Below are 26981 nucleotides of genomic sequence, written 5' to 3' on the forward strand. Positions count from 1 at the left end.
CGTAGCATGGTTTATGTCCTCTCCCGGGTTGGTTACCGGTCTTGAGCGCCCATCAAACCATACACTACCACAGGTCATTCGGTCTCAATACCCTTCCGATTCGGGTCTGACACGACAAGGACAATCCTAGCCACACAACTAGACAATCCTATGTATGTCATCCAATAACCCGGGAAAGTGTTGATACGCACCTTCGGAGAACATCCCATACTATTCCCTCCGATGCCCAAGGACAGAAGCGTCAATAGGACACTCCCCAATCCCAAGTTATACTTAGGCAATCACATATTCAAGTCCATCATTTCTCATACATTCAATACATCTTTATGATAAAAGTAAATTCATAATATTGAAATGATTCACCATGAACACAAGTAACATGAATAATAAATCATTATGACCAGAGTATATGAATCGCAATATTACTGTTCTAAAACATGTATAGCAGTCCTATAATATTCAAGAACAAATAAGAGATTATGCTTACTAAGTATAAGTACCAAAACATAAGTTCATAGCCTAGGTGTTTATGGATATAGCCATCCTTACCTTAGGTTGAGTTGATGATGAATCGAGAATTACCAAGAAATGGTTCAAAAGTAATGTTATAAGACCCTAAACAAACATAAATAAGAAGTTAGAGAAGAAATCGGGAAGATCGGATGTCGAACGGTTCAGAACTGGCTAAGGTTGCTGTCAGCAACAACTTTGATCGATGGTCTTTGGTCGATGGCATCGACCAAAGAGGATCAACCAAAATATCTTCAGGACAGATGATAACTCTATGAAATAGAGTTAAGATTGGTAACTTTACTTGAGATGGCTTGATTTAAGAGCATTTTGTCTTTGTTTTAGTGATAGTATTCATTAGATGTAGTCTTATTTAGTCTTAACATGTTGAATCTTGTTTAGCTCATTATTGTCACCTTTACATGAATTTCTCTTCAAATTTGTGGATGAATTTGACTGTTTCTCTTTCTTTTGAAAAATGTAGGTAAAGAGCCATAATAGGAGAAGAAGCTTTCCTCTAACTTTGCTGTGAAGTTGCTGCAGCAAAACGGAGCAGAATATTCTTAGATCCAATACAGGTGGAAATGACCAGAAGGGGCTAACTTAAGAGGACATGATTCTTGTAAATATATGATTGTTCTCAGCCCTTGATCTCAGGAGGAGTGTTCTAATCCTATGGCCAGAATCTAACCTAATGATTGAAAGCATTTTTGGAAGAAAGAGAAGGGGGGCAAAGGAGAGGAATGAGACACATTGGGCTAAGGGAGGCAAGAGAGTACTCCGGCTAAGGCAAGGAGGTAGAGAACGAATGCTGGAGCTCTTGTGGAAGCAAAGAGCTGCTGGAGTTGCTGATTTGCTGGAGAAGAAAGCTGGAGCTCTTGTGGAAGCATTGAAGCTTTAGTTTCTTCTTGTTTTTATAACTCTATCTTCTTACTTTCTAGTCTCATGACAACTATACTTGGTTTTATGTATTTGAATTCTGTTATGGGCTAAATCTTTGTTGTGTTGGGATGATAGTAGTACCTAAACCTGAATTTTGAAATGTAACTAATCATGTGTTCTTTAGTTTTATTGCAATCCACTTTACTGTTAATGAATTCAGCATGTTATATTGACTAATTTCAGTTCTTGAATGATCTTTCTAGAATGAATGTTATGATTTCATTAATTGGAAAATTAATGGAGTCTAGGTGTTTGTTGAATTGTGTGAGTTAGCATAATCTTTAATTAGGTTGTGTTAATTAGTAGGTTGGGTAGGAATACCCAATTACCTCACATTACCATTGATTGGATTGTGTTTAAATTGCATTCTTAATTCAATTCTTCATAGGAATATGCAGATGTTGATTTAGGATGCTAGCTTATGTGTATTGGAAAATACCATATTGCCATTCATTCCAAATTCTTGATTTATTTTGGGGTTGTAGTATTGCTTTAGCATTTGCATTATAAAATTCAGGGGAAGGGGAACTTGATTCCTAACACACTTTTCACTCACTAAGTTTCTTCTATTGCTCAATCTCCAATTTAGTTCGTTAGTTTAATTAACTGTCATTTGGTCATTTAGTTAGTCAATCACAAATCAACCTTGTTAATCTCATTTAAATAAATTTTACTTTTACATTAAAAGTTAAGGATATAATTCTCAGAGGGATCGATACTTTACTTATCATTTATTACTTGATTGCGATACGTATACTTGCGTAATATCTTGAGGTACAAGCAACAAGTTTTTGGCGCCGTTGCCGGGGAATTTTGTCTTTGATAATTAGTGTAGAAGTACTTCTTGTTTTATCTACTGAAATTCTTTACTTTGATATTAGTTTTCTTGTATTTCCAGGTGCTTTTACCCTTGTATGAACACGTTGCCTGATCAAGAGTTGGTACCCTTTGACTTTGAAATAGAAAGGACATTTCGAGCTAGAAGAAGGGAGCAGCGAGGCCTAGCAGCAGTTCCAACAATGGCTGAAGCAGTGAGAAATGGATTAAATAATAATGAGAATAATATGGCAGCTGAGGGTGATGATAGAGATAGGGCCATCAGAACATATGTTGTCCCTATGTTACATGAGCTGAATCCAAGCATAGTACGGCCAGATATTCAAGCACTACATTTTGAACTTAAGCCGGTGATGTTCCAAATGCTTCAAACTGTGGGACAATTCAGTGGGCTGCCAACAGAAGATTCTCATCTCCATCTTAGACTCTTCATGGAAGTAAGTGACTCTTTCAAGATACCTGGAGCAACTGAAGAGGCTTTGAGATTGAAGCTATTCCCTTATTCATTGCGGGATAGAGCAAGAGCATGGTTGAACTCCTTACCTCCAAAATCAGTAGCTACATGGAATGATTTGGTAGAGAAGTTCTTGATGAAGTACTTCCCTCCAACAAAGAATGCCAAGCTCAGAAATGACATAACTGGTTTTCAACAGTTGGACAGTGAGTCTTTATATGAGGCATGGGAAAGATTTAAGGAGCTCTTGCGTAAATGTCCTCATCATGGCATTCCTCATTGGATTCAGATGGAAACTTTCTACAATGGTTTAAGTGGACAAACTCGGTCCATAGTGGATGCATCAGCAAATGGGGCTATATTGGCAAAGTCTTACAATGAGGCTTATGAGATTTTGGAGAGGATGGCCAACAACAATTACCAATGGCCAGCTGAAAGAGCTGCTACAAGTAAGAGAGTGGTAGGAATTTATGAGTTAGATGCAGTGACAGCCTTAACTACACAAGTATCATCCCTAACTAGTGTGCTAAAATCTGTAAACTTGGCTGCAGCTGTACAAACTCAACAAAATCTAGCAGTCTCTTGTACATATTGTGGTGGGGAGCATGTCTTTGATAGTTGTCCATCTAACCCAGAATCAGCCTACTATGTTGTTAATTTCAGCAAAGCTAATAACCCATACTCTAACACTTATAATCCTGGTTGGAAGCAACACCCTAACTTCTCTTGGAATGGTCAAGGACAGAATGTAGGCCCATCATGTATCCTAACTCGACCTTATCAGCTTCCAAATGCTCAACAGCAAGTGAAGACTCATCCTATAGAACCTCCTTCATCAATAGAGCTTCTATTGAAAGAATATATGGCAAAGAATGATGCAATTATTCAGAGCCAAGCATCTTCATTGAGAAATTTGGAGAATCAAGTTGGGCAGCTAGCTAATGCTTTAAGCAACAGACCTCAAGGATCATTGCCAAGTGATACTGAAAATCCTAGGCGTGAAGGCAAAGAGCATTGCAAGGTTATTTCATTACGGAGTGGGAAACCTCTAGAGCCACCTCAATTTAAGTCTAGTCAACCGAAGGAGCCTATTTCTGTCCAGAAGAAGGGGAAAAGGAAGATCCAGTGGCTGTTCAAAAGGACCAATCTGATTCTGAAAAATAGAGTGCTGAACCACCAGTTACAACACCATTGCAACAGAGTTCTCCAGAAAAACTGCCTTATAAACCACCCCCCTTTCCTCAAGATTTCAAAGGCAGCAACAAAACCATCAATTCAATAAATTCTTGGATGTTGTGAAAGAGCTCCACATCAATATACCATTGGTAGAAGCACTTGAACAAATGCCAAATTATGTGAAATTCATGAAAGACATCCTTTCTAAAAAAAAAAAAAGAGATTTGGAGAGTTTGAGACAGTAGCCATGACACAAGAGAGTAGTGCCTTTTTGCTGAACAAGCTTCCTCAAAAATGAAAGGATCCTGGAAGTTTCACCATTCCTTGTGCTATTGGAGAGAATTATATTGGGAGAGCCCTTTGTGACCTTGGAGCTAGCATTAACCTTATGCCAATGTCAATCTTTAAGAAGCTTGGTGTGGGAGAAGCAAGGCCAACTACAGTAACACTTCAGCTGGCTGATAGATCCTTAGCTCATCCTGAAGGAAAAATTGAAGATGTCTTGGTAAGAGTTGATAAGTTTATCTTCCCTGCTGATTTCATTGTTCTTGATTTTGAAGCTGATAGAGACGTGCCCATCATTCTTGGAAGACCCTTCTTGGCCACTGGAAAGACTTTGATTGATGTGCATAAAGGAGAGTTAACTATGAGGGTGAATGGAGAGCAAGTTACTTTCAATGTTCTCCAGGCAATGAAATCTCCAAATGAGGTAGAGCAATGCTCTAGTGTAGATATTATTGAAGAGCTGGTTTTAGAAGAAGTGGAGACAAAGGGCATTAAAGATCCATTAGAGCTTTCATTGGCATCCGAAATTTCACAAGTAGGTGATGAAGCAAGTAGATGCATAGCTTGGTTAGATGCAAGACCAGCTGAGACATTAAGAGGGAATCGATTTGATCCTCTTTTATTATCTGAGCTTGCAACTCCATCCCTTAAGCCATCAATTGAAGAGCCTCCTGTGTTAGAATTGAAGCCTCTTCCAGGACACCTTAGGTATGCCTATTTGGGTGAAGACAAGACACTTCCGGTTATCATTTCAGCAGTGCTAACAGCAGAGCAAGAAGATATGTTAATTCAAGTGCTGAAGAAATACCGCAAAGCATTAGGATGGACCATATCAGATATCAAGGGAATCAGCCCATCAATTTGCATGCACAATATTCTGCTGGAAGACTGCTGTAGTAATTCTGTGGAGCATCAAAGGAGGCTAAATCCAATTATGAAGGAAGTGATTAAAAAGGAAATCATTAAATGGTTAGATGCTAGGGTTGTGTATCCAATTTCAGGCAGCAAGTGGGTGAGTCCAGTACAATGTGTCCCCAAGAAAGGAGGAATGACAGTTGTGGAGAATGATAACAAGGAGCTGATACCTACAAGGATAGTGAGTGGGTGGAGAATATGTATGGACTATAGAAAGCTCAATAAGGCTACAAGGAAAGATCATTTCCCTTTGCCCTTCATTGATCAAATGCTTGATAGGTTGGCTGGAAAAGAGTACTATTGCTTCTTAGATGGATACTCAGGTTACAATCAAATAGCCATTGCTCCTGAAGATCAACATAAGACCACTTTCACCTACCCTTATGGTACTTTTGCCTTTCGAAGAATGCCTTTTGGTCTATGTAATGCCTCAGCCACTTTCCAAAGGTGTATGATGGTCATTTTCACTGATATGGTGGAACAATTTGTGGAGGTGTTTATGGATGATTTTTCAGTTTTTGGAGAAACATATGTTGAATGCCTCACTCACTTGGCAAAAGTTCTACAGAGATGTGAAGAAACCAATATAGTCATCAACTGGGAAAAATTCCATTTTATAGTTAGAGAAGGGATTGTTCTTGGACATAAGGTTTCCAAACATGGTCTAGAAGTTGACAAAGCCAAGGTTGCAATTATAGAAAAATTACCACCACCATCAAGTGTGAAAGGGATTAGAAGCTTTCCTGGCCATGTTGGGTTTTATAGAAGGTTCATAAAAGATTTTTCACAAATATCTAAACCATTGTGTAGCCTGCTTGAAAAAGAAAGTCAGTTCAGCTTTGATGAAGCATGTATGACAGCATTTTTAGAGTTGAAGAAGAAGCTAATCTCTACACCCATCATTGTGGCACCGGATTGGTCTATTCCCTTTGAGGTCATGTGTGATGCTAGTGATTGGGCTGTAGGAGCAATTTTGGGACAGCGTGAGAATAAGGTATTCCATTCAATCTATTATGCTAGTCGGACCCTATCAGGAGCACAATTGAACTATACTGTCACTGAAAAAGAACTCTTGGCAGTTGTGTTTGCATTTGACAAATTTAGAGCTTATCTAGTGGGGGCAAAGGTCATTGTGTTCACAGATCATTCAGCCATCAAATATTTGATACACAAGAAGGATGCTAAACCAAGGCTGATTAGATGGATCTTATTGCTTCAAGAGTTCAATTTGGAGATAAAAGATAGGAAGGGGACTAAAAATCAAGTGGCTGACCATCTGTCTAGGCTGGAAAATCCAAACCAAGCAGCTAAATTTGAAATTAAAGAAGTCTTCCCTGATGAACAATTCTTTGTTGTTTCCCTCTCACGAACACCTTGGTATGCTGATTTTGCTAATTATTTAGCCAGCGGACTTCTACCCCCTATGATGACCACTCAACAAAGGAAGAAATTTCTATATGCGGTTAAAAGGTATTTCTGGGATGAACCCTTCTTATTCAAGCTATGTGCAGATCAAATATTGAGGCGTTGCATTCCTGAGATAGAAGTAGAGGATGTGTTGAGGCAATGCCATGACTCCCCATATGGTGGACATTATCAAGGAGATAGGACAGCAGCAAAGGTCTTGCAATCGGGGTTTTATTGGCCAAGTATGTTCAAAGATGCTTATCAATTCATTGAAAAATGTGATAGATGTCAAAGAGTGGGAAACATCTCCAAAAGGAATGAAATGCCCTTAACCAATATCTTGGAAGTAGAATTGTTTGATGTTTGGGGAATTGATTTCATGAGGCCGTTTATTCCTTCATATGGCAATCTTTATATTTTAGTAGTAGTGGACTATGTATCCAAGTGGGTGGAGGCTGCTGCTTGTTCAACTAATGATGCCAAGGTGGTTATTGAATTCATGAAAAAAAACATCTTCACTAGATTTGGTACTCCAAGAGCCATAATCAGTGATGAAGGTTCACATTTTTGCAACAAATACCTTGGAGCTTTGTTGTCTAAATATGGAGTTCGTCATAAGGTTGCCTCAAGCTATCATCCCCAAACAAATGGGCAAGCTAAAGCTTCTAATAGGCAGATCAAGTTGATTTTGGAGAAAACAGTCTGCCCTACAAGGAAGGATTGGTCTATAAGGTTAGATGACTCCCTTTGGGCCTACCGAACTGCTTACAAAACACCTTTTGGAATGTCACCATATCAACTTGTATTTGGAAAGGCTTGCCATCTACCATTGGAACTAGAGCATAAGGCATACTGGGCAATTAAGAAATTCAATTTTGAATCCACTTTGGCTGGTGAAAAGAGAATGCTACAACTCCATCAACTTGATGAGTTCAGGCTCCAAGCATATGAGAATGCCAAACTCTATATAAGGAGAAGGTGAAGACATGGCATGATAAGAAAATCTTGCATAGGGTATTTGAACCAGGCCAGCAAGTTCTGTTGTTCAACTCCAGACTCAAACTATTTCCAGGAAAGCTAAAATCAAGATGGTCAGGTCTATTTACAATAATGACAGTATTTCCACATGGAGCAGTGGAGTAGCAAGAGGGCATCTCTAACAGGAAATTTCTAGTCAATGGGCAGAGAATCAAGCATTATTGGGGAGCACCATTGGAGCGGGACAAATCTTCAATCATCCTTCAAGAGGCTTAAAAAGAAGGGAGGTCACTCAGATTTCATTATTTTTAATTTGATTGTGTGCTATTAGTTCATTAGGTGTTTAATAAAATCATGGGTAGTTCACAATGTGTTAAAAATAATAATAATAATAATAATAATAATAATAATAATAATAATAATAATAATAATAATAATAATAATAATAAATAATAATAATAATAATAATAATAATAAATAAAAGCTGACAGATAATTTGCTGACATTATCATTCAACCAAACTGCTGAACAGAGCATGTTTCAATATCCAGCAGCTTTCACTATCTTTGTCGTAGAGATGTTGCAGCAATGCTACTACAAAGTTTTGATCCTCAGCTACAGGTCTTACATGTTTTGTTGACAAATTACATTCTCTGTTGAAAATTACATTCTGTGTTCGTTGCTGTAGCAATGCTGCAGCAACACCACAGCAAGGATAAAACCGCTCACCTGACCCGGTTTAACCTCAAACCCAACCAACCCATCAAAAATACACTTCAACACTTCTATTAAACCATTATTTACCCATACTGACTCAAACCCATTTGTTTTAAACCCTTCTAAACCAATACCACCCCAAACCCATTAACCCTCTCATTTCAAACCGATCAAATCAAAACAAAAACACTCAGCTCACCTCTTCGACCTAACGGCACCATCTTCTCTTCTCCACTGCAACTCATCTTCCTCTCATCTTCCATTTTTTTTTTTTTTTTGCTTCTCAAAGACTTTCAAACATCCATTTGCCTACATTCACCCACCACTGTACCTTCTTCTTCACCGATAGTCCCTATCCCACTAAAACCCTAATTTTTTCCCCATTCTACAATCGAATCGCTTCTCAGAGGACTCCGGTGATGTACTGGGCTTCGTGCAAATTCTTGTTGTGTTTCGACACTCCATCTTCCCTACACCACATCAGCTAAGTGTTCTCCCCATTTCCTTTCTTCCCTTCCCCATTTGTGAAATTTCTGATTGGCTGTGTTTGTGTAGTATGTTCATTTTTGGTTTGTGGTTTATGTGTTTGTTATTATACTATTTTAGTGTTTGTTTTCATTCGCCTATGTGCAATTTTTTATTTTGTTTTAGGTTCTGTTTTGGAGCTACCATCACTTGCACACAACAACACAAAATTTCTAGGTCGTCGGATACCTTTGTTCATATCCTCTGTTCTTGATTGTTTGTTCTTGTTATTTGTTTAATTAGTTGTAGTTATTTGTTTGTTATTTGTTTGTTTTTGTTTTCTACATTTATAGTGGCTCTGTTTTTGTTTGATATAGTCTGTTTTAGCGTCTGTTTGATTAGTTGTTTTTTATTTTCTACTGTTTCTGTTTTTGTTTAGTTTGTTCATGTTTTTGTTTGAATTCAATATTGGTTGTTAGGGGCCCACCTTGTGCATTCCCTTAGAAATGGCCCCTCAGAAGAAGAGCAGAACAGACCCTAGTTCTAGTGCTTCAATGGTTCCCCCTTATTTTGCCTCTCCCATGGCTGAGGACCGCTTCACATCCATCTCCACCAAGAAATTTCTTCAGGAGAAGGGGTTCAAACTCAAACCCAATGAAGCCCAAGCATTTACATTCATCCCATCCATCATAGCTGGGCATCATTGGGAACAATTTTGCACCCATCCTGGTGCCTACATCCCTTCCCTCGTCTATGAATTCTATGCCAATCTCACTGCCCCACCTCAGGACCAGGTGTATGTTAGGGGGGTTCAGATACCTATAGATGGTCCAACCATTAATGCCTATTATGAATTGGACAATGTAGAGGATGAGCACAATGCCTATCTTGCTTCGGCAGACCCCACTGCATTGCATAACATTCTCCAGACTTTATGTTCTCATGGCACGGATTGGTCCTCATCCCCCCAAGGTGCATTGACTATCGCCCGCCAGTCCTTGCAACCTGCAGCCAAAATATGGTACCAAATTCTTACAAACCCGCTTAATGCCCTCCACGCATATCCAGACTGTTTCAGTGGATAGAGCTTTGGTCCTCCACTCTATTCTGGAGGGGCGTCGGATTAATGTGGGTCACCGCATTCATGAGGCCATTTGTGCTTGTGCTGCTATGCAGGGTGGTAGTTTAGCTTTTCCATGTTTAATTACTGCTTTTTGTTTGGCTAACCATGTTGGTGTGGAGGCTTCTAATGTCCATACACTTAACAAAGGTGCCATTACACACTTCAGTATCACTCGCATGCTTACACCTAGTTCAGCTCCCCCTTCCAGTGCACCACCTCCTGCTGCTGCAACAGCCATTCCTCCCACTTCCTCCACCTCTGGTGCTCCACCCTCTAGTTACACTCAATTGGAACAGCGCCTCAGCCAAATAGAAGTCACCCAATTTCAAATGATGTTGGAACATCAAATTTCTCGTGACCTCTTCATGGATTATATGCATTATGTGGCTGCCAGTGACTGAGCCCTTGAGTCTAACTTAAGGATGAATAGCACCCGGTTCCAATCTTTCCCCGCTTTTCCCACCCAACTCTTCGTTAATCCTTGGGGCCAAGATGGGAACTACATTCCTAATGTAGATGAGGAGGATGAAGATGAAGCTGCTGCAACTGCTGATGATGATGAGTTCCATTCCTTAGATGATGATGCTGATGCCTAGCTTATTCAGGGGAGTTCTCTCTCTTCTTTTACTTTGTTTTCCTTTTATTACCTTAGTTTCTTTTCCTTTCTTTCGCTGTGAGGACACTGCTCCTCTTTAGTTTGGGGGTAATATGTTATCTTTATGATTATGGATGCTCCTAGTTGCTTAATTTTCTTCAGCTTTCTTTTGTGGTTGCTTTCTTTTGTGGCTGTACAGATTTAGATTTGAGAGTTGCTGTCCAGTTTTAGAGTAGATGTTTCGGGTAGATGTTTTGTGTAGTTAATCTGGCTTTTCATGAAATTTGGATGGTTGTTAAGGAATGTGAATGTCAGTGCCTCTTAATCTAATTTTGTTGGAAATCTTAGCACAAGTCTGCTATAATGATCCGATGTCTGCATTTACTCATGTCTGTGATGCCATATTTTTGATGCACCAAGTGATATATCAAGCTCTGGAGAACCTGGGGAAAGTTGGATCAATGTGAGAGTTTTAGGATTTTAGAATTGGTTAAATGAAAACCTTGAGACTTACACATTAGGGGTCCCCATTTGGGTGCTTCCAAGAACTCTGTGCATTGTGAATATTGACTGAAGTTTGACCCTTTCCTTTCTCCAAAAGAATAATGCTCCGCTGATTTGGGCTACCTAGTAACCGGGAATATGCATGTAACCCATGTGTATTTTTTACGTCAACAGTGGCCTGAAATATGAGCATATAAAAAAATAAAATTAAAAAAAATAATAAAAAAAAGAGAGAGAATAATGTTCTGTTGTTTTGGGCAATCTAGTAACCGAGAATATGCATGTAACCCATGTGTATTTTTGACGTCAACAGTGGCCCGGAATATGAGCATGCAAGGCACTCTGTTTGTGATCTTGTTGAGTAACCGGGTATCTTCATCACAAATGAGTGATATTCGCGTAAAAAGGCAGGATGACAACAACATTCAAAAAAAAAAAAAAAAAAGTTCAAAAAGAATAAGTTTGGGGGTCCCTAATTAGTGGAGAGGCAATCATTTGGTCAACATATTAGATCAATGAACTAAACTTGATGACCATGATTCAGCTGGACTAGGGTGATTTGGGGCAAGATTCTTAACTTTCACACACACACTTGAGAGCATCCTGATGAGTAAAGTACGACATCTAAGTGTTATTGGCCAGACGTGTTGGATCTAAAAAAAAAATTTAGAAAAAGATTGAGATGCAACTTCTGCTTAACACCCATCCTATTGCATGATTGAGCTAGGTTATTTTCTTTTCTTTTCTTTTCTTTTCTTTTGACCTTTTAATGCTTTCATTAGTAGTTAGTTGGTATTTTCACTTGTCTTTATTGCTCGAGGTCAAGCAATGTCTTAAGTTTGGGGGTATGATAACTCTATGAAATAGAGTTAAGATTGGTAACTTTATACTTGAGATGGCTTGATTTAAGAGCATTTTGTCTTTGTTTCAGTGATAGTATTCATTAGATGTAGTCTTATTTAGTCTTAACATGTTGAATCTTGTTTAGCTCATTATTGTCACCTTTACATGAATTTCTCTTCAGATTTGTGGATGAATTTGACTGTTTCTCTTTCTTTTGAAAAATGTAGGTAAAGAGCCATAATAGGAGAAGAAGCTTTCCTCTAACTTTGCTGTGAAGTTGCTGCAGCAAAACGGAGCAGAATATTCTTAGATCCAATACAGGTGGAAATGACCAGAAGGGGCTAACTTAAGAGGACATGATTCTTGTAAATATATGATTGTTCTCAGCCCTTGATCTCAGGAGGAGTGTTCTAATCCTATGGCCAGAATCTAACCTAATGATTGAAAGCATTTTTGGAAGAAAGTGAAGGGGGACAAAGGAGAGGAATGAGACACATTGGGCTAAGGGAGGCAAGAGAGTACTCCGCTAAGGCAAGGAGGTAGAGAACAAATGCTGGAGCTCTTGTGGAAGCAAGGAGCTGCTAGAGTTGCTGATTTGCTGGAGAAGAAAGCTGGAGCTCGTGTGGAAGCATTGAAGCTTTAGTTTCTTCTTGTTTTTATAACTCTATCTTCTTACTTTCTAGTCTCATGACAACTATACTTGGTTTTATGTATTTGAATTCTGTTATGGGCTAAATCTTTGTTGTGTTGGGATGATAGTAGTACCTAAACCTGAATTTTGAAATGTAACTAATCATGTGTTCTTTAGTTTTATTGCAATCCACTTTACTGTTAATGAATTCAGCATGTTATATTGACTAATTTCAGTTCTTGAATGATCTTTCTAGAATGAATGTTATGATTTCATTAATTGGAAAATTAATGGAGTCTAGGTGTTTGTTGAATTGTGTGAGTTAGCATAATCTTTAATTAGGTTGTGTTAATTAGTAGGTTGGGTAGGAATACCCAATTACCTCACATTACCATTGATTGGATTGTGTTTAAATTGCATTCTTAATTCAATTCTTCATAGGAATATGCAGATGTTGATTTAGGATGCTAGCTTATGTGTATTGGAAAATACCATATTGCCATTCATTCCAAATTCTTGATTTATCTTGGGGTTGTAGTATTGCTTTAGCATTTTCATTTTAAAATTCAGAGGAAGGGAAACTTGATTCCTAACACACTTTTCACTCACTAAGTTTCTTCTATTGCTCAATCTCCAATTTAGTTCGTTAGTTTAATTAACTGTCATTTGGTCATTTAGTTAGTCAATCACAAATCAACCTTGTTAATCTCATTTAAATCAATTTTACTTTTACATTAAAAGTTAAGGATATAATTCTCCGAGGGATCGATACTTTACTTATCATTTATTACTTGATTGCGATACGTATACTTGCGTAATATCTTGAGATACAAGCAACAACAGAATAGTGGGTTTTGGGGATTTTGGTCCGAAATTGGTCTTCCAGGGTTCGGATCAATCCAGAACTTGGAGGAATGTGTATGACAACACTACAAATCAAGGAATTAACATAATCCAATGGTCTAAATAGAAAGCCCCAAAGTGAGCTACTAAGTTCAAGAGACAAGCATCATAGCATGGATTGAAATTGATTGCATTGACATTGAAAAGGCATGCATTAGCTAAGGGAACTTATAAAAATTCGATTAGGATCATATGCTAGTGATAAACATGTACATAGCATACTATATACCTCAGTTTGTACAAGATGGCACGATGGTAAGAAGAAAATCAAAGAATGTATATGCTAGGCTTGAAATGGGGGCATAGCATCAATAGATAGGTGAGAGGATCATAGGTTAAGCAACAGTGGACACTTGGAGTGATGGTTGCAAGGTTGCAGCACGATCTCCAAGGTCTCAACAGCAAGAGAGAGATGGAAAAGAATAGAAAAGAATAGATTAGAGAGTGGAAGTGATGAATCATACCTTGTAGTTGTAGATGGAGACAAACAACAAAGATTAACAATGAGTTTTGGTGGAATCCTCTTCACTAGTGCCTAGGAGTTGCTTTGGGAAGCTCCCCCCACGTTCTCAGGAGTGAAAATGATTGCAATAAAGCTCAAAACACGAGGATAGTATAAATAGAATAGGGAATATTCCAAAGAATCATTAACTTGTCTGACTGGGGAACTTTGGCCGATGGTCCTTGGTCGATGGCATCGACCAAAGAGGATCGACCAAAATATAATTCAATGGAAAATCAGGTTTAGTTCAGCAACTTCACACAGGGTTTTGAAGGGCTATAGAAGGTCAAATTGAATGGGGTTTTCTTCTACAATTCAATCAAGAAGTCTAGTTTCGAGGAATACCTTCGGATTGTGCACGAGAGTCCATTAGGTACTTCAACTAAATCATTCTTCTCCGATTCACAGACTTTCATTAAACACCGACAATGTACTCAAGTAAGGGGTATCATCGTCAATGTCCATGGGCTCGGTCTCCGACTCATAATTATCAATCAAAAGGGTCCATAAGTCTCTTCTACCACCGCTTCGGGTCTTTGGACCTAAAACAACAGTGGATCCGGGTTAGGGTCAGGGTTAGAATAGGGCTGGATTTTACAATAGAGACCAACATACATAGAGTTAGATTCATACATAAATTGTCTGTTTCATATCACATTGCATCATGCTATGTTCTGCAATCATGTTATTTATGTTGTTGTCGATTAACTTGCCTTGCTGAGTTCTTTGGAACTCACTCCTTTTTGTGCAAATATCTTTTGTTAGATTATTCTACAGGTACTGAGTATTATGACGGCCAATATGAGGAAGCGGAAGCTGAAGAACCGTACTACACGCAAGGTGCTGGAAACTATGAAGATTTCGGTGATGATCCCTCGAGTGATCATGTTACGTACCATGATTTGCCCTACCGTGGAGTGGGAACGTCAGTGCTTGGTTGATGAAGTCTATGTTTATGAAGACGTTCTTTATAAAGTAGAAAACACTTTAGTTTAGTTTGATTATCATTTCCTTACTTTCCTTTGAGAACAATTGTAATTTCTCTTTTAACTTATGAGCTAAATTCCGCTGTAACTGTGGAGTGAGATTCCGCCTCACTCTACTCCTTTTTGACTATATACACATTTGGTATCATTTTCCGCACTCGATTATGCTTGACATTTTCTTTCCTTATCTGGATCTCTTGTTTATATTATTACACATTGATTATATTCTGTTCATGAATATGCTATTACATATGTGGGAGGATGATTTCCTCAATACTTGTTTTCAGAGTTGTGGATCACACACTCGGGTATGCCAGATAGGGTACCGGCTGAGTGGATGTGACAGCATATGAGTTTGCCCCGGATGATTTATACTACTCCTTAGGTGCTTGCTACGGTGACTACGACGGGGAAGAATATCATGGTGATGGAGTATCGTACCAGGATTAGTCGTACTTATGTGCTTGGTGCAACGTTTTCTGGATATCGAGACCTTTACTTTTAGAAGTGTTCTCTATAGACTTGAAGAAACATTAGTTTAGTTTTGATTACTTCTATTATATTCCTTTTATTTTGGGAATCGGTTGTAATCATTCTTTTTTGTTTCGATCTACATTTCCGCTGTTTCTATGGAGTGATTTTCTACTACACTCTACTTTTGATTATATTGTAGGTATCATTTTTCCGCACTCTGATTACATTGGTTATTCTTTGGAATCTTATCTTGATCTTTCACTTAATGTAGTTTAACATTGATTTGGTCTTGTTCTTGATTATATTATTGTAAATGTGGGAGGTTGATTTCCTCGATACTGGTCTTTGGGGCTGTGGATCACACACTTGGGTAAAACAGATAGGGTACGGCTGGGTGGATGTGACTCTCACCACGACCATTGGCATGAATACCGGCGCATGTCGGGGTTTCAAATCCAATGCAAGGTCATACAACAACATATTACATGTAATCCAGATACTTCCCCTATGGCACCAACCAACTCGGTTCAATATCCTTCTCTACCTAGGAATGAGAACCCTCACAAACTGGCTACCGCTGTTGGACTCCATTCCCTAACCCTATGGCCATCCACATATTGTTGGAGCGGATGCTCTCATGACCCTTCACGGCTCACGGCATCTCCTTGGATGTCCATGAGCCCAATCCCTAACATATGCAACCCTACCAATGCATGATCAACAGTGGACCACTGAATCTCCGCATGGACTGGTTACCATTGTAGGATGAAACAGAGTCGCGTCACTATTTTCATGGGTCATTCGACTTCAATTCCCCTACTGAAAGGGTAGTAGCATGTATGGGTACCTAGCCATGCAATCTAGACTCCCTAGGTATGTCATCCAATAATCATGATAGTGCTGAGGGCATCAGTAAGTAGTGTCCCATACCACAACCCTTTGATATCCCAAGCAATGGATACCCTTCCATCACAATTAAATCACATCACCAACCATTATAACATAATCATTCATTCTATATCACAAAGTAATGAAAATACATATAACATTAATCATAGTAGATATATTCGACTACTAAACATTGAATTTTACTACTACAGCATGTTATAAGAACAATGATACATGTAAGAATCAAACAGTTCATCAAAGAGCATATCATTGCATATATATATATATATATATATAAGAGTGTATCCTTACCTGCATCCAGATATATCCAGTTACAAAAACCAGTTATGATTGATCCCACAAAGCTAGCAAGACTAGAATGGGATGTAACTCAATTGGTTTACCAGAAAGATAATAAAGTTATTATCCCCCAAGAAAACACCCTTTATAAAGATATGAGTGGTAATACACTCCTTAGATTTCATAATTACATAATAGATAATAGTAAAGATCAGATTGAAGATGATGTTGAGTCCAGTATTAGAGAAGAACTTGATCAAAGAACCTGATGATAACAGAATTTAGGCTCAGACAAATAAGGGAAAGAGCCTTATTAAGGCAAGATACCAAAATGATTAAAGATGCTGAAAAGTTGTTATATTCCAAATATGGAATTAGTTTTGAAAGCTTGTTACCTGAGAAAAGTCAGAAAGAGGAGTTAACAGTGGAAAGATGTGATATATCTCCTAAAGACTTAGGAAGATTAGATAGGTTTCTTGAAGATTCTACAGAAGCAGTAGATAAAATTGAAGAAAGATCCTATAATAATAAATCAGAAGCTACAGAAGATACAGAGGACCAAAGTACCCGGGTAGAATCAGTCAGAATCAGAATGAATCAACCTGATTTTGATGATTTCCCTTCAGAGATAAATTTTGAAGAAGTTAGGATGAACACACAGGGAAAACCTTTTGATCCTAACCGTCCTTATGGTCCAGATAATTCAGATATGACGTGGGGAGTTAGACCTCGTCTTAAGGTTGAACAAGTAGATTATCAGTTAGAAGGCATGGAACCAAATGCTAGGATTAAACCTAGAGGAAAACCAATGCCTATTGAACACCCCATACAGTTAGAAGTTGCTACACAAAATGGTAAACTCCTAAATTTAGGATTCCATGATCCTCAGATGTGGGACTCTACCCTTGAAGTTTGGAAACAAGGTGTGATCAATGAGTTCTTTAAGGAACAAAAACATGGACTGTATGATATGTATAGATACCTTGAAACATTTCTTGGAGAAACAGTTAAAGCTAATTGGGAAAGATTCAAGGTTGAATACCCTGATAAGTTTAAAGCATTATTAGATTTGGGAACAAATCCCTATAATTTCACTAGTCTCATACATATGATATGCACTGGACAAGATCCAAATAGTATGCAGACCATGTTACAACTCAGAGCATTAGCTAGTCTTGAACAGTTAAGCCTCCATGATTACAGATATATAAAAAGATTCCTAAGAGAATATTACTATGCTAGCCAGAGTGATAATATTTTCAGCCAAGCCATTATGGATAAGCTGTTTCAAAAGTTACCAGGACCTTTAGGCCAAAAGATTAAGGATTCTTGGGAACCAATGCCCAATGAACTTCTTTTTGATAATGTGTCAATTAGGATAACACATATCATGAATAAGCTTATGGAAGAATGTACTTTCATACAGATTCAACAACAATTCCAAAGAGATAATTTTGGATTTTGCAAAGATGTATTCACTTCGCAAGTATATGGAGAACAAGATATTGATAGACGAAGATCTAGAAGACAATACAGGAGATTTACTAGTCAAAGAAATCCGAGAAAAATGAGTGAATATGACCAAGAAAGATTACATGACCTTGGTAAAGGATGGAAATCAAGAGGTTTTACACCAAGAAAAGATTGGTATATGAGAAGATCAAGGAGAAAGAAACCTTTTCTTAATCCAGATAGACATGCAAGAAGATATAACCCACAAAGAAGTTATAAAAATAGATTAGCTTGCTATAATTGTGAGTCTTTAGATCATTTAGTTAAGGATTGTCCTAAACTAGTTAATAGTTCCAGCAAAAGAGCAATAGTGGTAGAAAATACCAATGAGTGTTTAATTGTTGTAGACAAAGAAATGTCAGATAATGAATTAGTGTATAGTATTGTCTCAATAGAAATACCTTGTGAAGATATAAAAAATCTTTGTGAAGAAGAAGTGCCAGATCTATTTCATCAATTGGTAAATATTGCCATGATGAAATCAAGTTGTGATAAAGATAAACATACATGGAAACATAGAGTAGGAAGTTTCCATATTAGATGCTCGGGATGTAAATTATATCCTGGACTAGATGTTCGATATCAGTGCTGAACTTGCTTGGAAGAAAGATGCAATAAGTGTTTAGATAATTCTGTAATTCTTGTCGAACAAAGAGAGAAAAATATTAAAATTACTGAATTAGAAACAAAGCGAGATTCTACTAAGATTGAACTATTACAGGATCAATTGATATCCTTAATGCAAAAATTGAGGATATTAACTTGAACCTAGATGTCAAATGGTTTTCTAAGATAGCAATGTTACCCAGAAAATCTACTAAGTATAGCCAAGGATATGATATTTTTAGTCCTGTTGACCATATCTTAGCTGCCAGATCAATGACCCAAGTAGATACTTATTTAACATTTTAGATTAACCCAAAATTTGAAATGCTGATTAAAGAAAGATCTTCCTTTGCTAGTCAAGGAATCATTATTATTGGAGGAGTTATCGATGCAGATTATGATGATCCAATAAAGATATTCTTCTTTAATCACTCAAATCAAGATAGGCTATTACTGTAGGAGAAAAGCTTGCCCAGTTCATTATTATCCCAAATTATGAACCTGGCCTAGATGTACAAAGGAGAGGAGGATTTGGATCTACTAATGTTGATAACCCTTCTACCTCCAACCATGAGATTGGAATAGCTAGGACGGACCAAGTCTAGTTATGCCAGCTAAAACCATATTTAAAAGAACTTGAGGTTGCTTGGCAATTAAGAGTTAGAAACAAAGTCCATAACCTCAAAGGAATTATAGATACATGATGTTCAATATCAACCATTAATACTAAATGGTTTACTGATCCATTTGATCTAGTTGAAATCCCTCCCATAGTTACAAGAGGAATAGATAATATAGGATATTCAGTAACTAAAAAGCTGAAAATTCCTCTCATTAGTTTCCAAACTAATTGTGGCTAGAGTCAATGGTTACAATTAGGAAACTGTCCTAGTTAGAGATTCGCCATGGGATTTACTCATTGGCCTTAGTTTCATTCTTGCAATGGATGGCGCATTAACCATCAACAAACATTGTGTCCAACTTACAAGACAGATTGTAATTATACCCACTCTACCTTTCCATCAAAGTTATGAGCGAAACGTGGTGAAGGATGATAACGTTTTGCCAAAAAGATGTAAATGCAAGATTCCCGGATCCTGCAAAATTGCAAACATAGATTTTATAGAAGAAGAAAATGAATCCTGTTATCAGCTTGATTCAGACAACATAGATTTTAGAAGATTAAATATCTCAGCTGACAATTAGATAAAACAAATAGTAGAAAAACTTGAAAAGGCTAAATTTATTCAAGATATAAATTCCCTTGAACATTGGGATAAAGATAAGCCTTATATTAAGCTTGAGATAAAAAAACCCAGATCTTAGGATTGTTACAGGCACTCCTAAATACAATACTAAGGATGATGAAGAGTTTGATTTACATATAATGAACTCTTAAAGCTTGGAATAATCAGAAATTCAGATAGTCCTCATAGATCAGCTACTTTTATTGTCAATAAAGAATCGGAAAAGAAAAGAGGAAAAAGCAGAATGGTAATAAATTATAAGCGTCTGAATGATAACACAGTTGATGATGCTTATAATATTCCCAAAAGAGATTTCCTTATAGCTCACATTGATAAAGCTAAGATTTTTAGCAAATTTGATTTAAAATCAGGCTTCCATCAGATTATGGTACATAAAGATTCCATTCCTTGGACTGCTTTTGTCACAAGTAGGGGACATTATGAATGGCTAGTTATGCCATTTGGCCTGAAAAATGCCCCTTTTGTATTCCAGCGAAGAATGGATCAAATTTTCTTACCCTATAGGAAATTTGTAGTTGTTTACATAGATGATATTATGGTATATTCCCAGAATGAAAAAGACCACTTCCAACATTTGTTGACGGTATTTAGATTATTTAAAGATCATGGTCTAGTTATTTCCAAAAGGAAAATGGAAATAGAAAAAGATGAAATAAAATTCTTAGGCTTAAATTTAGGTAAAGAACTTGTATCTTTACAAGACCATATTGCCAGAAAAGCCCTTGAATTCCCAGATAAACTCGAAGGAGTTACCCAAATAAGATCCTTTATTGGACTAGTTAACCAGGCTAGAGACTTTATAAAAGACCTAGGAAAAATGCTTGGACCCCTCTATGCGAAAACCTCGCAAAAAGGAGAAAAAAGATTTAATCAGTAAGATATTACCTTAGTTAAGAAAATAAAAGAGCTTATCTCTAAGGTACAACCTATGAGATACCCTAAAGAAGATTGGTTCCACATTGTTGAAAGTAATGGATCCCAGGATGGATGGGGAGCAATCCTCAAAATCAAACCTAATGAGTATTCTACCAAGAATACTGAAGTTTTATGTAGATATGCTTCAAGGTTACATAAGAATAAAACTCTTACTGCAATAGATTTTGAAGTAGAATCTGTAATCGAGGGACTTGAAGCATTCGAGTTCTTTTTACAAAATAAAAAGTTTATGGTTAGCACTGATTGTGAAGCCATAGTTAAATTCTACAAGAATTTAAATGAAAATAAGATTTCCCAAAGAAGATGGCTCGTTTTTCGAGATATAGTAGTTAATAAAGGTTTTAATATTAAGTTTGAACATGTTAAAGGAATTGATAATTTCATTGTAGATTATTTGTCCAAAATAACATGTTCTCAGAATATTGCAGTAGATAAACAGATTTTATTACATGATCCTGATTTCTATTCCGATTGTGATCTAGATGGTTGATCCAACTAAAGACAAAGCTTCGTCACCAAAGGCAAAAGAAAAGACGCTTGAAGAAGCAATTAAAGATACAGTGGAACAGACCACTAAAGATAAGAAAATTGTCAAGATCAGTTCTCCCAATTTAAAGGAGAAACATGTTCCAAAAAGATGTCAATTTGGCCAGAACTATTTGTTCACCATTGATCCCGGATTCCAATTTAAGAACTTACTTGAAGTTGGACCAGAAGATAAAGTCGTCTTAGATAATCTTTGGGTATCACACCATCAAGTGATCCAAACCCCAACAGATAAAAATAAGAGAGATTACTTTGCTACGGCAATGAATAGTTTATGTTATTAGATGAACATGTCATAGACAAGATCACTCTCTAGATACCGCTACTATGTGGTGATCAAAGGAAAGATGCAAATGGTGTTTATACATCATGGTCTGATGTTGCAATGTGCATCAAAGATTTCAAAAATCCTCTACACCAAGGATTTACAGATTTGGGACAGGCTTTTAACTGCGCCCGAAGAACAATTGGGATTAACTTTTATAAAGATCCCAAGATTGAAAGATCAGACCAAAAAGATTTTAAAGGAGCACTTGCCGCTTGTGATGAATGTTCTGTCACAAAGATGGAGATGCAAGATCTGGTACAAAGTCTTGATACTGACAGAGCACACTGTTCTCGGTTAGTTGAAGAAGTTAATTCTCTGAGATTAAAGAACTAAAAGGTTGATCGAGAAAAACATGACATTATGACATGTCTTCTCAAGGCCAAAGATTTACTCCAAATGAATGAAGACCAGATCCACAAGGCTTTTGTTGAAAAAAATCGCAAAGCCCAGGATCCAGCTCAACAATTTGACCAAGCTCAATTACAGGGATACTCAAAGATGGAAGAATATGTCAAGTCAATCGACACCATGCTTGAAGAAATGAAGAAGGTCATGGCAGAAGATGGTGGACCCTCCTCTCTGGAAGAATGAATGCTATACAATTTAATGTGAGGTTAAATCTGCCAAGAAGAAAACCTCCAAAATCAAAGCTAAAGAAGGTGGTACACCCACTAAAAAGATATTTGGCAAAGACCAAGAAAAAGATAAAGAATAAGCTTGTTGTACGAGAAAGATGTGAAGGCACCTACCTCCTTTCAGAGGTTGGAGAAGATGCCACGTACAGATTAATTTCTCTCCTCGATGAAGATGAAGCCACAAGACATTTTGAAGAATAAAGCTATAGTGTCGGTGCACACTAAAATTGATGTGATGTAATCCTTATCGGCAAGGATCAGATAAGGTTCTTTTACGATGCGTTACTGACATGTCCCCTTTATGATGGCAACATAAAGGAATCTACTTTTAGGCAGGAGCATGTTAGCCACAGGATGTGAATTTGCATTTTGCTTTGTGTAACTTTCATTTAGCTTTAATTTGCATTTGCATTTGCATTTGCATTAAGAACTACTTTTTCTCGCCTATATAAGCGAAGCTATGTACATGTAAGAAGGCAGAATGAACAATAGCAATAAAATTTCTCTATTAGAAAAATCTTCCGATTTCTCTTCTTCTCGCTCTCTGAACCCTGAATCCCAACAGCACAAGATAAGGAGAAGGATGTTGCCTCCTTCGGTAAGTTCCTTTCTTTAAACCTTAGGGATGGGCCTGGAGTAAAATACCAAATATGAATTTGTTATTAGTTTCTTTTCATTTTCTTCTTCGAACTGGATAACCATAAAGCATGCCTACAGTCGTGCCTCTGCTATTGGTGACGGCCAGTGTTATAAACTAATCTCTGATGAGTAGTCTAAGAAGATAATTGTAAGATATGTGTATGCTAAATAAGCCCCGTGAAATAGTCGGAGAGGCAAAACGCTGCATGTCAGTGAAGATTCTCTAACGAAAACATATGTTAAATAATCCCTGAAAATTATCAAAATACACTCTTCTGATATAAGTAAGATGATGGAGTAAAGTTAAAGGTGCCTATCCCAAAACTACTAAGGAAGAATTGTCTGTCAACGGCTGTGTAAAGGCCTAGAGTCCATGCCAATAATAGGGCAGCAAGAGTAAGTCCAGTTTTGTTTTTTTTGGCTTAGAGGACAGAAGGTGGCAGAGAATTCAGACAATTGGGCAATCAGTTTTAGAGGTGAGATAGACGAATTCTTACGAATTCGGGCATATATATATATATATAAGTGTAACACTGTAAGTGGTCCTTCCAGGAAGAGTTTCGACTATTCAGTTACAAAGTCTGTGACTTGGTTGTATTCTTGGTGACGGGACAGGAAGGTTGGTAATTTGGACAGCCGGATCACAAAAGCCCTGACCTTCAAAATATCTTGAGGGTAAAAAAAATCACGTGATCAACGGTGAGGAGATTAAACGATTTGTTCGCTCCCGCCCGTGTGTGGCTCTCGCATACGCGCTATGTCACCCACGCACTTATGATATCAAAATATGATCCAGGACAACCTACTGATAAAATACTCCTTAAACAAAATAATGTAATTATACTATTACATTTAAAACTTCTAAATAACATAGAACAATTACACAAGGATTTACTTTTATTACAAGATTCAATACCAAAGAAAACTACAGTAAATGATATATTATCTCAAATGGAAAATCTAATTATTATTAACAAGACAGCAGGAATAGATAGACTCAAACAGCCAAAATCCTTGTAACAGTAATTAAAACTTTGTTTGAAAGATTAAAAAAATGAATACCAAATATTTACAAGAGTATGAATTTACAGATGAAATGCATACCACCTGTCACCAAATATAGCGGCAGAGCCGACCATTTCTGGTTATGTGGTCTAATGAGATGCATGAAAAATTATCGAGGGGCCTAGGAGATGAAGGAAGCACGACTGTAGGCTATTCATCCCAAATCCTTCCTCGAAGAAATTAAAGAAAGAAATGAAAGAAGTGAATATACATATAAAGTGCAGATGATGCATGATGTCAAAATTTAGAGGGGCCTAGGAGAGATGATAGAAGCACGACTGTAGGCTTTCATCCTCAAATCCTTCCTCTAAGAAATTAATAGAAAAATAAAAAAGAATATATACAAACAGAGGCTCAAGATAAGCTACATCTTAACCACTTAGGGTTCCCTTTCGGGATCCCTGAAGTGTTAACTAAATACTAAGTAGAGAAAAGATCAAAACATACCATTACGAAAGCTTGTCTTTATTTCTTCAAGAGCATGTTACAAAGTAAGAACTTGTTACAAGAGTGAGCACCATTACACTTGGAGAGCCAAGAAGAGAAAGAAACTTCACACCTTCACCATCATCTATTGCTATCCTTCCTCTTTTCATCTCACACTAGGTACTTCTATTTATAAGCAAAGGGAGAGTACTATTCCTAAGTACACATGTCACCATTACAAACTAAGATACAATGTACTATTACACTTGTCAAGTTATTAAAAAGATGGAAGTAAAAGGACTAAGGTACATTTTTCAGGGTACTAGAATACCCTTAGCCCTTTTTGGTATTTACAACTTTGTCCACTGAGGTGTCACTTTAATGATTAAAGGAATGATTCCATGCAACACCCTCTACGCATGCAGCTGTGTACTCTGCTGGGGACCGTAGATTTGGTATTTCTTCAAGAACCACCCCGTGGCATTCCATGTAGTATAAAACTACTGTTTTCCACATTGGTTTGGTTCAGGTGGGTAACCCATATTTTACAGACAGGGTTCTTGCCTGGCATACTTTTATCCTTAGCATGCTCAAGTGTGATAAACACTACGTTTTGTAACCCATGTTCAGGGTTAGCCGGTTTTATACTAGCCTGGCCTAGTTTACCCAATGTTTTTCATGCTTGGTACTAGCATGGATCCTGTTGTAGCCCAAATCGAGGGTTAAGGACAATTATGTAGTTTTACATGGTTGTCCTATGAACCATGTGGTCCTTTATGGATTGGGCCAAAATCCTTGTGGTTTTGTTAAGGTCCACAAAAACCATCCCTAAGTTTAACGTCGTTTGGGTGTGAGACGGATGGTTAGGGAATCACCCCTTTGTTCAATCTATATTTCTAGTAGATTTTGTAATGCTGACGGAGACTTTCCTTTGTTGTGTCTTTGTCGTACTATTTCATATTCAGTGTCTTCTTGTGGGGTCAATGTTCTTTCTTGTTCGTCCTGTGGGTTTATGGGCCCACGATAGCTTCCGCTGTATTGTGTGAATTTTTGTTGGAGGAGAGCTTCTATTTCTCCAAGTATTTCTGTTCTGAAGGCCTCCATTGGTGATTGTGAGCTAGAGCCTGGTGATATTTGTTCAACTTGTTGAGCATCGTTTGCTGATGGAGTATCTTGTGCTTTGTAAAGTTGTAAATCAGCTAAGAGGCTTTTGTTCGAAGCTTCTAAACGCTGAATTAGTCTTTTTTTGTAGCATTTTCTATTTGTAACTTGCTTATCCTCATAGAACAATTGGCTACTTGATCCAAGAGTTCCTTGTTTTTGTTCTTGATTGGCTCGCATTGTATACAAGTTGTGTTTCTCTGAGCCATGTTGAAGAAAGAGGGTTGTGAGGAGGAGCATTACGTAGTTTTGGATCTACGTAATATGTTGGGCCAATCATTGACTTGGCAAAGATCTGTGCTTGTTCGAGGGTCTCATATCCCTTGATTGGGATAACCCTTTGTAGCTTCTGCAACATCTTCCCAATCAAGAAAAATGCCAGTATTGTGTCCTTGGTAGACGACGTAGAACTTCGCCTTGCCTTTCTTTGTTCGCAGTTGTCCGTATAGGAAAGCAGCAGCATGTATGGCATTTGCTAATCCTGAGATAACTTTATGTTGAGAGATGCACTTGTTTGCATTGTACCATATATTGTCCAAACATATTTGCTCTTCATCACTGATCATATATCCATTACTATTTTCAAACTTCATGTGAGAATTTTTGAAACAGAATATGTTTTCCAAAGTTTATAGTTTCTGGGGGAGAGGGAATTCTGTGTGGTGAGAAAGAAGGGAATGTGCGAGCTGCACTGGTATTTGAATTACCGACTGTTCCCATTATGCTGGCAGGTAAACGCCGTGTTTGTGGTGAGAATGTATTATTCAATAATTGTGAAGGGGTTATCAGAGGAGAAGCTGAAGAGCTTTGTTCTTGAGTTGTATTACTCCTTTGTATGAGGTCTCGGAGCATATCATCTTCCTGTGTAATCATAAAATAGAGGAAGTTAACCAGGGTCCTGTAAAATTTGGTGTATCTTGGATAGTAAATCAGCAGTTTTGTTATCTACACCTTTATATGTTCTATTGTAATTTTATATCCTCTATTATAAAAATGGTTTCTTAAAAGAACCCATCTCCTATGTTGTATTTTCCTTTCATTTAAATTATTATATGCTTTGACTATGGCTTCACAGTTAGTTCGAATTGTAAATGGTCGATTTGTTAGGAATATTTCCATACAATCAAGTCCTTTTAATAAGGCCTCAATTTCATATTCAACAGAGGTCAATGTTTTTATACTAAACTTTCCTGAGTTATACCTACTGATTTCTTCAGTTGATTTAGGGTGTTGTTCTGATGGTTTAATTTTTAAAATGGCTCCCCAACCATCTTCACAACCGTCAGTTTCTATTATTCGATAATCCTTATCTGTAGGTAATCTTAATGAGAGAATATTTAAGAAAAGATTTTTAATTTTTTGTACAAGAAGAATGTCTTGATTATTCCATCTATGTTCTCCATTCGGTGAAGTTTTATGGTGTA

The 26981-nt window shown here is 37.4% G+C and overlaps 1 non-coding gene across 1 annotated transcript; it reads right to left on the reverse strand.

Moving 5' to 3' along the window:
* Positions 1-2909: 2909 nt before the first annotated feature.
* LOC149005187 (small nucleolar RNA R71) lies at positions 2910-3016 on the reverse strand. Its single transcript, XR_016170061.1, has one exon. It is a non-coding gene; the product is annotated as a small nucleolar RNA R71 (small nucleolar RNA).
* Between the last annotated feature and the right edge of the window lie 23965 nt (positions 3017-26981).

Source organism: Hakea prostrata, chromosome 9 (genome assembly GCF_041222555.1).
Source record: "Hakea prostrata isolate BN-2017 chromosome 9, UWA_Hpros_2, whole genome shotgun sequence".
NCBI lineage: Eukaryota > Viridiplantae > Streptophyta > Magnoliopsida > Proteales > Proteaceae > Hakea > Hakea prostrata.